This window comes from Sphaerodactylus townsendi, linkage group LG03, assembly GCF_021028975.2.
Source record: "Sphaerodactylus townsendi isolate TG3544 linkage group LG03, MPM_Stown_v2.3, whole genome shotgun sequence".
Classification (NCBI taxonomy): Eukaryota; Metazoa; Chordata; class Lepidosauria; order Squamata; family Sphaerodactylidae; genus Sphaerodactylus; species Sphaerodactylus townsendi.
In genome coordinates, this window is record NC_059427.1 from 45,721,177 (window position 1) to 45,733,523 (window position 12,347).

The window sequence follows — 12,347 nt, forward strand, 5'->3', positions numbered from 1 at the left end:
CGGCTCCATGAGCCGAGCTGCCGGCCCCATCCTTGCCCGCCCTGCAGGCAGCAGGGTGGGTGCACCAACTGCCCACGGTCGGCTGGGCCACGCTGCGGGTTTCCCCTCTCGCCCGCCTCGTTGGAGCGGGGTGGGTGCTTTGCCGGTGGCCGGCGAGGCTGAGCCACCGGCTTCATCCTTGCCCGCCCTGCAGGCAGCAGGGTGGGCGCACCAATGGCTCGTGGCCGGCCGCGCCGCAGGCTTCCCCTCTCGCCCGCCCCATTCGAGCAGGGCGGGCGATTTCCCGGCGGCCGGCGAGGCCGAGCCACTGGCCCCATCCTCCCCCCGCCTCAGGCAGCAGGGCAGACGCATCCATGCGCTTCTCAGAATGAGCGGAGTAAAAGGTTAAAAAAACCCCAATATATATAGTGTTATCTTTATTTCAAATGCCAAAAATTATTTGCGGCTCCAGGTGTTTTCTTTTCCCGTGGAAAACGGGTCCAAATGGCTCTTTGAGTGTTAAAGGTTCCCTACCCCTGATCTAGCTCCATCAGGGCCATCTTATCTATAAGGCTGACTAGGCTGAAGCCTAGGGCTCCCACAGGGAATAGGGGGCTGTCATTTTTTTTTTTTTTTTGCTGAGGTACTGTTATCAGCACCCTAGGGCTCCAATGGTTAAAGGCATTTTGCCCTCAGCTGAGGTTTGTTTTGGATCAAGGGGCGGGTGGAGACAGTAGGCCAGTAGTGCCCTAGCGTCAGGGTTGTGACATCATGCTGCCTCCTTCCTTTACACCTCCATGAGCAATATGGTCTAGTTGTGATCTTGATGGCATGTGTGTGAACATTCCCACAGGCCCTTGGGACAGTTATTATTTATAATTTTTTTTAAAAGAACAAATGGAAGCCAACACGTACAAACACAAGACAGGATTTCAAAAGAGAAAAGGAAGAGCGATTGGGCTGTGAGAAAATAGATCAGCAGACTTTATTTCAACTGGGTATCGGAGTCCATGTAAATACTGAAAGCGTAAATGATGGCATAAGTACCTGGAAGCCTCAGGGCCCAGCCATGAATTAATACGGCACGGAGTTCCAGAGGCTTGGATAGCTGGTTTCCAGAACCATTCTCTGTTCAGCCCGACTGGATCTCAAACCTGACTTAGTACATATAAAGTAGTTCCTTATGTATGCTTATCAGTATAACTTTTGATAGGTGGCATAATGCCTCACAGCAGCCATATGCTGTCAACTTTTGTTTATGAGGAAACTTAACTCGGGATAGGATTAATACCAGGGATATTGAAATTTCTTGTAAAGTTTTGCAGAGGAACCCAAGTCCAGTAGGTGTAGACAAGTTAATCTGTTCTAGCAAGCTAAAAACAAAAGTGGAGCGGCACCTTAAAGACTAACAACTCACACTGAAATAAATATTGGGCAGTGGCATACAGGAGGGGGGTAGTTGTGGCATGGCCGAGGGTGGTGTAGCCACATAGCCTCCTAAGAGGCTTGGTGTGCCATGGCTAGCAAATGAAAAGTTATGCAGCCCCTTTCCCTGGGCAAGTGGCCTATGCAGCAGCAGAATATGCTGCCCCAGTGATTTTGCTGGTTAAGTGTGCACCACCAAATGGAGGCGTTCCCAGCACAAAAGGGCTCAGGAAGCTGACTACAGTTGGCTCCACTCTGGGAATACCGCTTTTGGTGCTGGCTTGGACTCCCGTACCGAAGATGCGCTGGTGCAGAGGCTGTGCTGGCACCCGGGCCTCGTAATACTGCATGGCTTCCCTGAACCAGTGGAAGTGCCCTGTGCTAGCATGAATGCCCCTTACTCCAGTGTAAGTGGCATTTATGCTGTTGCAGGGTCATGCCACCTCCTCAAAAGTTTCGCCTTCCCCTCTTTGCGTTGAAAATATTTAAGGTGCTGCTGGACTTTTACTTTTTTTCAACAGACTAGAAAAAGATTGGCTACGTTCCATGCTTCTTTATTCCATTGACTGGTCCTCCAGCACAAGATTGTAACAGCCAAGTTGTAATGTCTTTGGACCCACATTCAACTTCGCACTCTAACACGAAGCTGGCGGGATAATAATGGACCAAACAGACTCTCAGTTTGAACTGACCAACTTCACAGTCTTGTTGTGAGGATGAAGGAGAGAAATGGCCACACCACCCTGAAATTCATGTGGAAAAATGGCAGGATGAAAATGTGATAGACGGTGAGACCCAAGTGCCATGCTTTCTAGCTGTTCAGCATTCTTTCATTCACTGCAAATGATTTGGTTATCTCCTCTAATTCAGCAGTGTAACTTTTTCCATAATACTTGTCATTTGATTTATACAAGTTGGATCCAGTTTTCCACTAACAGAAGGCAAGTCTGTCAGTGGACAGATTTGCTCTGCCTCCCCCTATCTTATTGCTGCCCACTGATCCCTCTGAAATGCTGCTGTTGGGGGAGAGGGAATCCTCTTCTGGGGGACAAATTGGGGGTCTGTAGAAGAAAGGGGGAATTGGTGGAAATTAATCTCTCCATTAGCAGAAAAGTTAGTCGGGATCCCATACATCTGCAATATAATAAGAGGATAAAAAGCAGTAATGCTATTGCAAAATACTGTAACTTTAACAAAAAGGAAGGAAGTTGCTTCAGTGATAAGACAATTGTTTTGCAAACCTTTAGCCAAATTTGGACAAATGTAGAAAGCATCGGGTTTGATCTAAAGGGTGAGGCTGTCATAATTCAGATCAGGTTTGCCAGAAAATACTTCATCCTCAGTAGGTCCAGATTAACGGTCTCGGGTATAAGGAATGAAGAAAGCCTCTGCCAGAGTCACTAAAGAGAACATGCCCATTCTATGCTAAAATGCACAGGAAATTTTTAAAAATTCTATATAAGGAATCCACACCATGAGATTTCCCCACTGGGTACTCATTGCCACTGTAAAAGCAGAATCATTGGTGTGGCAGTGGATCATCCATGTGCAATTTTTTTTTGCAACCACCATTTTTCTTGCATTTCTTGCATTTTCCTACCATACACTGGGAAACATTTTAATTTTAAAAATCAGGAATTGATATAACACTTCTCTTTCCCAGTATATAATTTAGCGCTGGAGAAGAGGAGTTTGGATTTATACCATGCCTTTCTCTCCTGTAAAGAGTCTCAAAGTGGCTTACAAACTCTTTCCCTTCCTCTCCCCAAAACAGACCGTGAAGTATGTGGGGCTGAGAAGGTCCTGAGAGAATTGTGACTGCCCCAAGGTCACCCAACAGGCTTCATGCATAGGAGCAGGAAAACAAATCTCCAGATAAGAAGGCTTTTATGGCCAGATTCAGCTGGTTCCAATGGGTTTTCCAGGCTATGTGGCCGTGGTCTGGTGGATCTTGTTCCTTCCAGAGTGTCTCCATTTTCCAGGTCTGTTGGAACATTTCCTTCCCGTAGAGGTGTTCAATGTATTGTTGAAGGCCTTCACAGCCAGATTCAACTGGTTCTGGTGGGTCTTCCGGGCTGTGTAGCCATTGTCTGGTGGAACAAGATCCACCAGACCACGGCCACACAGCCTGGAAAACCCACCAGAACCACTCCAGAGTCCACCACTCATGTGGAGGAGTGAGGAATCAAATCTGGTTCTTCTGATTAGAGTCCACTGCTCTTAACCACTGCACAACACTACCTCTCCAGAATTAATATCTTTCATCCTCCCTATTTAATGGCAATGTATTGCTGTATGGGAACGGGGATAGTTTTGCTCATGCTCAGCACATTATTTTGCCACTAACACGATTATAAAATTAAGAGCGATTCATGGTGTTTTTTATTTATTTATTTATTTATTTATTTATTTATTTATTTAATGGGATTTTTATACCACCCAACCCCCGAAGGGCTCTGGGCGGTGCACAACACAGATTCCACATACAAAATATACAAACAAAAACCCCATTAAATTAAAATTTAGATTTAAATTTAAAATTTTAAAACACAGCGGTAGATTCAATAAAAATGGCGTCAGCAATAACCCCAATTAAACCCTCCCAAAGAGGGGGAAACAGGACAAGAATAAGTCCCCTAGATGACAGGGGGACTCTAAACCAGAGGAATAGAAGGGGCACCTTGATCAGCGGCTGGACACTCCGAAAGCCTGGTGGAACAACTCAGTCTTACAGGCCCTGCAGAATTCACCAAGATCCCACTGGGCCCGGACAGCTGGAGGAAGAGTGTTCCACCAGGCAGGGGCCAAGGCTGAAAAGGTTGGGTTTTTGAGGTTGGGACCAGACATGTGGGTTTACAGGACTTGCCATATGCTGTACCTAAAACTTGTTTACTTTTTACTTCAGATGTCATTGCCTTCGAGAAAACCCATTCTCTAAATTCCTGCTAATGTGAAAGGAAGAGAGCTCAGCCAAAGACTTGGAAATTCATAGTGGGAGAAGATATAGGAGTTAAAACAGAGAAAACAATTAAAATGGAAGGAAGCATCTCATCTCAGGAGGAGATGGGCTCTCTCCATAGCCCAAAATTATTCCTCTACTAGTATGCCAAAGGTGGTATTTTTTAATCTCCATCCAAGATCAAAAGACAGCAATATTATCCTGCTGGGTGTGGGATCCATTCACATTTTATGTCTTGATTCCATTTCCCATTTCATCCCACCCTTAAGACAAAACTACAAAAGCAAATGTGCATATTTAAAATCACATCTGGCTGCTTCATGTAGTGTGCAGCTGCTTTTAAGAGGTGATTTTCAGTTAAGAAAAGGACACTTAATCCTAATCCCATTACCACTGCCCACTTTTCCCCTATAAGATTCCAGGCACAAGAATTTGGAAAGCACCTAAACAATCCAGAAATACCTATTCATTTTATTTGCATACAGGCATCCTTGTACATGGTGGTGCTGAACCAAAAGAGAGGTCCCTGCCCAGAGATAACTGCAGGGTAATTTCTGACAGATTGAGAAGATTTAACAGAGTAAAAAGCCTGATAAACCACCGATAAATGTGAGCAGGTACCAGTTCAGTTAAGGGTGAGGATTATGGTGTTAAACTAAAGAGTTTAATGCAGAGAAATGGTACAACATGGGAGTTCCAGAGAGAAGGGGTACAAAGAAAAGGGAGATTAGAGAGAGCAAGAGAGGATTGAGCAGAGGAATATATGAGTGCCAACAATCTAGGAAGTAGAATGCTGGAATCTTTGGACTAGGAAGATGCATCTGTTTATTTATCCTGTGCCTGGGACTATCCATGTGCCTGGGATTTGTTGGGCAGCAAGCCCCTATCTGGCCTTACCAGCTGCAGCAATACTGGTCCCTCCTTTCTCCTCCATGATAACAGCAAACTGCCAGGGCGACACTCATACCACCAGCTCAGTTGTGCTCCATTAGGATGGCAATAGCCTGTCCTCACTTGGTCAGGCTTTCAGAGAACAGATCTACAAGCAGATTGCGGGGATGGCTTCTGAGGAAAAAGACAACCTAGCAGGTCTTCGGTGGTGGAGGTACTATAAGCAACAGGTAAGACTGGCCTGTGAAGTAAGTGGCAGCCTTGAAGACAAGTGCTATGGGGATAGTGTTTGGCATAATGCTGGATGGATGGGGGTAGATTGGCCAATTAGGACTTTCCTCCAATCCCCAGAACTCACAGGCATCCCAATGGTGATTTAAACAGGGGCCCAGAAGTAGACTAAGGATGTTGTGGCGGAAGAGGAGAATGCAATCCCCTCCTCTCAGTGAGGCCTAGAGGGCCCTCTAGCAATTGAAGTGTTCATGATGTAGGGATGAGCCAGGGGCCAGAGGAGCCCCACATCACAGTGCAGAGAGTCTACAGTTCTAGAAACCCTTGCAACCAACACGTGGCCATTATTACCTTAGTGGTAGCAAGCAGACCATTGTTGAAAATGTGTCATTACAAATACTTGGATTGGGGGGGGGGGGGGATGGATTAATGGTAACCTGTCCTGACATCAGGTTTTAACCCCACTAATTTGAAACTGAGCTCCTTCTCTAGCTGTGGAAATCTCTGAAGGACAGGTTTGTGTTTAGCAATAAGAAATATGCCACTACCCCAACTGCTTAAAACAGTATTTTGACAGAAGGAAAGAAAGGAAACGGAACTGGCAAAAAAGGGTAAATATAAGCAAGTACAATTGCTTATAACTTTAGCTTTAATTTCTGTTACACATGGTTAACCTTTGTTGCTAAGTGGATGACCGCCAGCAGGAGGATTCATTACTAAATAATAACCATTGGTTTTATAAGACAGGCCTCATATGTAATTTAGACCTGGGACTCTTCTTCTTCTTAAACGGTAATATTGTATGACAACATAGAAAACACATTGCAAAGCCATGCAGCCTAATCTGCTTCCTGGCAAGCGAATGTTTATCCAGATGTTAAAGGTCTTACATTGAAAAGTGATACTCATGTTTTAACAATCTGTTCAAGGAAATGGAATTCCAAACTCTGGGATCAGGTAAGGGGAACACCCTCATATCTGAATATGTAGTGGGATTTATCAAGAGGCTATTTGTTGAAGATACTGTGTCCTTCAAGTCTAAATTGGCCCATACAAGTGACTTGAATTGTTCAATGAACACTATTTGGAGCCAATGTAGGCCATGAAACTCAAATGTTACTGGAGTTTTGTCAGTCAAGATGTGTCAGGAGATGGACTGTTACACATTACAGGTGTAAATTCTGAAAAAAAGAAGAGTAGAAGAGTTGTTTTTCCAGCTTTTCTCAATCTTTAAGAAGTCTCAAAGCCGCTTCCAATCCCCTTCCCTGCCCCTCCCCACAACAGGGGGTGCTGAGAGATTTCTGAGAGAACTGTGACTAGCCCAAGGCCACCCAGCAGGCTTCACATGTAGGAGTAGGGAAACAAATCCAGTTCACTAGATAAGAGTCCACCACTCATGTGTAGGAATGGGGAATCAAACCTAGTTCTCCTGATTAGAGTCTACCACTGCTGACCACTACACTGTGCTGGCTCTCAAGCAAAAGACTTCAAGCGAAGTTGCCCAGTGTGTTGATAATGTTATGTAGGATGACTTATGGTTGCTGGCTGTTGGCCTTCTAAGTGCTGGGAATCGGAGTAACATATTCCCACTTTCATCTCAGCCAGAAGCTAAAGGCTACAAAGAAAGATGCATGTGCATCCCGAGCCAGCAAGCCTGGTTCTTAATGCCATCAATACCAGTATTGGCATTTCGGCCCAGTCACAAGGCCTGCTGTGTCACTCTTATCTGGGTTCAGTTTCAATTGCTTTGCTTGCAGATTCAGCTACATTTGAGCTCCCTGGCTGTGCAAAGCAGGAACACAAATATGTAAAGACAGAAGTCGTTTGTCTACAACCTTTGTGAAATAAACAAGCATTGTAGAGAACTTTGGCTGCATATTGGGAAACTCTGCTATTTAGCCTCTTTGTAGCAAGCTTCTATGTATCATCAAACATCTTGCCGCAGGCCCATGAGACATTCAGTAATGCTTTACATAAGATATCAATACCTGGCAGAATTGCTGTAGTGAGACAGCTGAACTATGTAACAAGCACATAGCAAAGGCCCTTTCTTCTGTCCAAGATTTCATGGAAGCTCCTGCTTCTGATTGACTCATATATTCTAACCCATATATTGGAAGCAGGGTGGGTAGAAAAGGCCCTGCCCTGAAGGATCTGCTGTAGTCCAACATAGAGAAGCATTCAGTATAATTTGTCAACAAAGTGGAAAAAGCCAGGAAAATCGTGTATTCATTTTTCACAGATATTTCTTTTGTACTTATTTTTTGGAGGAAGCTAATGTAAGTGTAATATTTTATTTTTAATTTATAATCTACTCTTGCTCCCAGAACTACCGGTACTTATCAAACTGTTCTCTCTTCTCCACTCTATCATCACAACAACCTTGCAAAGTAGGTTGGGGTGAAACATTATGGCAGGCCGAAGGTCATTCAGTAAACTTCCATGGGAGACTGGGGATTCAAACCTATTTGTCCCTGGTCCCAGTTGGACACACTGACCACTAACTTCTTACTTAAAGGATATCCCTAAAGTACAAGTTGCATGGAACTGCGTTTAATTCAAGTTAAAGTCAGTCCAGATATATGGGTTCTGTTGGATCCATTTAAGATATTTCTCTCCTCCACATAGAAAATATGTGTGTTTAGGATTGCAATTATCAGTTGCTATTAATTAATTACGTAGCCCTGACTTTATCATTTTAAATGTTCATTCTAAACTTTGATTCATTTTCAAGCATATGACCTGCCTTTCAGTCACTGGGAAAGCTCCAACATAGTTGGTTCATATAGCATGAGTAAATGGCGAATTGGTATATTGAATGTACTTCATGAACCTATGAAAATGCAGAGGTTTACCTGCAGGGTCAGCAGATTGCTTACACCTTCTGTCCTCAACGAACAAGAGAGAGCTGTCCCACCAGGCATTCATATAATTGAGGCAGCTACAGTTTTCCATCTAGGCTTTCCCTTCTTTCCCATTTCCTTTCCTTCCCATTTTCTTATCCGGTCTCCTTTTCCTTTCCCCTTTACCTGTCTCCTGTAGCCAATTCCCTCAGTGGGGCCTAAAGAGTTTAGAGCCATCTATGGGAGATGCATTGATTGTAGTAAGTTTTTAATTGTTGTGAGTTTTACTTGTGAAGCTGGAATTTGTAAGTTTTAACCTGTTAAATGGTAAATTGTATGGAAATGTTGGAAATGCCCTGATCCTGTATAGGGAGGAGGGGTATATAAAACTAATAAGTCAAATCAAATCAGACATCTATGTTTTGGCATTAGAACCCCACTGAATTTCTTTCAAGCTGTCCTATGGCCCTGATTTTGATTTCCTTTGGCAGATGTGTTGGGACATATTACACTTTACCCCATTGTGAGGCATCATATTCAAGGCCCACTCGTTTCTTCAAAAGTTTGGTAATTATTTTATCAGGAAAACAAAAGCAATACAAAAGCAATGAAATTGCTGTTATATAATCAAATCAGGATTGGCTGCTATTCAGACATTGCTAAAAATAAAGCAGCAGCGGCAGCATCTGGAGAACTTGGTCCTCTATGAATCAGAGGATCTTGGCTAAATATATTAGCATCTGAACCAGAAAACGAAAAAAGGGAAAGAAAGGCACATTTTGCATCACTTACCATGCAGATGATTTTCAAACAAAGGGGCATAGAGGGGAAACATTTAGTTGTAAAAATACTTTTCAGCTTCAAGGTATAAGGATGCCATCAGTAACTATAGCAACATGGTCACTCCAGGAAGGCAAATACAGATTACTTCCAGGGCAGTAGCCTTGCTTATGCTCAAGAAGCAGAGGTAATGTTAGCTTCAAGCTAGTCCTAAATGAAGGCAAATTCCTGAGGCACTGGCTGACTTGTGCTCATTGGATAGGACTTCAAACTGTAAGTATTTTATGATATGCAGAGCATGCACATTTCCCCTGTCGAGGAGGACACAAATGTTGTTTGTGCAAAAAACCACATGTTCCTGAAGCACACTAGCTTTTTGTGTGTATGCTGGGAAGGTGTGATGAGTGGCGTTTTGAGCAGCCGTGGTATGAAGGCTTTTGGTAAACCCGTTAAGATTTTCATTCATCGATACTGTACCCGGTTTTAAAGCCAGATGAACCCTGATCTTTTGCTTACTTTGTCTCCCATAAACATTTTGACATGATAGAGACTTGCAGTGAGTGAAATCTATATTGAAATTTGCTAGTATGCCAGGCTATTTCACACATCACTGGATTGCTCGGCCTAGTTAGTGTATGTGTAACCTCAGCTTGTGGGTTCTGTGGGGCAGTACTTGGAATGAGTTGCAACAACAATTTTTAAACAACAAAATGGTTTACTTTTCTTTACAATTAACACTTTTAAAACATCAACATTTAACGTTACAATTTAAGGTCCTGTTCAGGTTGCATTTCAAGTCCTTCTATTTACAGTCTACTGATATTGCCAAGTCCAAATCTTCTTTGCAAGTTGGCTGGCTCCTGAAGACTCCAAGGGCTTGATGAACAGGTTGCAACATGATGAAGGTCTCCAGGAGAACTCTCAACCCAGTCATTACAACCACAAAAGAAAACCCTGAAAGAATAAAGTCCAAAATTTACAACCCCGCAAAACAACAGCTGCCTTCCCAGTAGTTCCCAACAATATTGCAATTAGTTTAATAAGGTGTTACTGGCTTATAGAAATCAAGGCATCCCGAGCTCCAGTGGTAGCCTTGTCCTCTGCAAAAGAGCTCTTGCCAACCTCTCTGCTGCTCCGAAGTCTCCACTTCTTACTGGGTCAACTCCATTCTGGGCCAACTCCATTCTGGGCATGGGGGGGTTACATTCTCCCCTCACTAAAATTCTGTCGTCCCGACAGTAATTGCAATGCAACTTTTTTTGAAATCATTAAACAAATGATTTCCAAAGATTCCTGTACTTGGAGGAACCACATTTGGTGCATCCTTGAATGCAGAACATTGTCTTCTTTCCCTTAAGCTTAGCCTGCACTGGTCCGCTTTGCAAAACTCTTTACAGCAATTGTTGCAATTCAGCCAAGCAGTTTGCAGAAGGATGGGGATTGCAACTGGAATCCCTTCCTTTCCATGCAACTTCCAAAGGGTGTTTGAAATTAACACAGCAACATCTCTTGAACTTACATCACATAACAAAACAATTGTATGGGGATCAAAACCCCAACTTGCTGCACACTTCCATTGCAAGCAATTTATATTTGCAATCTCACTTCCAAGCCCCACGCTGGTTGGGCGCCATTTGTAACCTCAGCTTGTGGGTTCTGTGGGCAGTACTTGGAATGAGTTGCAAACAACAATTTTTAAACAACAATATGGTTTACTTTCTTTACAATTAACACTTTTAAAACATCAACATTTAACGTTACAATTCAAGGTCCTGTTCAGGTTGCATTTCAAGTCCTTTCTATTTACAGCTTGCCCCACTGATATTGCCAAGTCCAAATCTTCTTTGCAAGTTGGCTGGCTCCTGAAGACTCCAAGGGCTTGATGAACAGGTTGCAACATGATGAAGGTCTCCAGGAGAACTCTCACCCATTACAACCACAAAAGATAACCCTGAAACAATAAACTCCAACATTTACAACACAGCAAAACAACAACTACCTTCCCAGTAGTTCCCAACAATATTGCAATTACCTTAACAAGGTGTTAAGGGCTTATAGAAATCAAGGTCCGAGTCTGGTAGCCTTGTCCTCTGCAAAAGAGCTCTTGCAACCTCTCTACTGCTCCGAGTCTCCACCCCCTTACTGGGTCAACCCATTCTGGGCCAACCCATTCTGGGCATGGGGGTTACATATGCTCGATGGGATGACAGCTGAACGTGTGAACTGGGTCCAGTGTCTGAACCAATCTGAAGGCTCCCTCTGTGATATTAGATCTATGGTGGCTCATTTAGGCATATAAGTAATCACTGGGTATTTTCAGCGATCAAGAGAGGAACTTTCATGTGTTAATATGTGGACTGTACAATTTTGTGTCAGTTATTCAAATCTGAGTGCAGGGAAGGAAAGCTCACCGTTTCCACTGTTCCAATCAGTCTGACTTTAAGAAAAAAAAGGAACTGGTTTATTATACCCATCCCACCTTCCATTCCTCATTTACTCATGGCTCTTCTTGCTTTAAAGAAACCACAGGCTTTGCAATCACCTCCCAGTAATTTCCAAACAAGGAACCATTTAATAAAATAATACTTTCTTTTGCAGAACACTTCTGTGATGAAAAAAGCTTTCCTGCTGAAATGCATCTGCTTAAAAGGCTTAGGATGAGAGACTGCTGTTTGGACTGTTCTCACATTGTGTTTGCAGCTTGTTTTACGCTCTCCAGCTCCTCAATCGTGCCACCTTCGAATTCTTCTCCATTCTGAAATTACCCCTCCCTGCTCTTCTGAGTGTTTCCTAACATTCAGAAGTCAGAAATTATTTATATAGTTGTGCAAAGCATTAACTGTTTGGAAACTGGCCAATTCAGATATCCTAAGAATAATCATTGCCAGATTGTCAAAACAGGGAAAGTCTGGTATTTAGGGATCCTGAATCACACTAGAAGTTACACCAACTGTTGCAATTGTAGTGCCCATGGGCATCATGGTATTCACCAACACCTTTCCTGTTTAAGACAGTGGGTGTGTCCAGGTGGGTCTCTTTCCCAGTCAGGCTCCTGATTGGCTATGCAGATTAAAATAGTATTGTTTCACAGGAAGCTGCCACCACAGTGTTGGTCTCGCTCCTCTTTCCTAATATATAATTTTATATTACCCCTCTTCTTCTGTGCACTTGTGTGTGGGTTTGTGAATAGCTCTGCCTCTTGAGCAGTCATTTTGTGGTGGCACCCACCACCCTGTGTT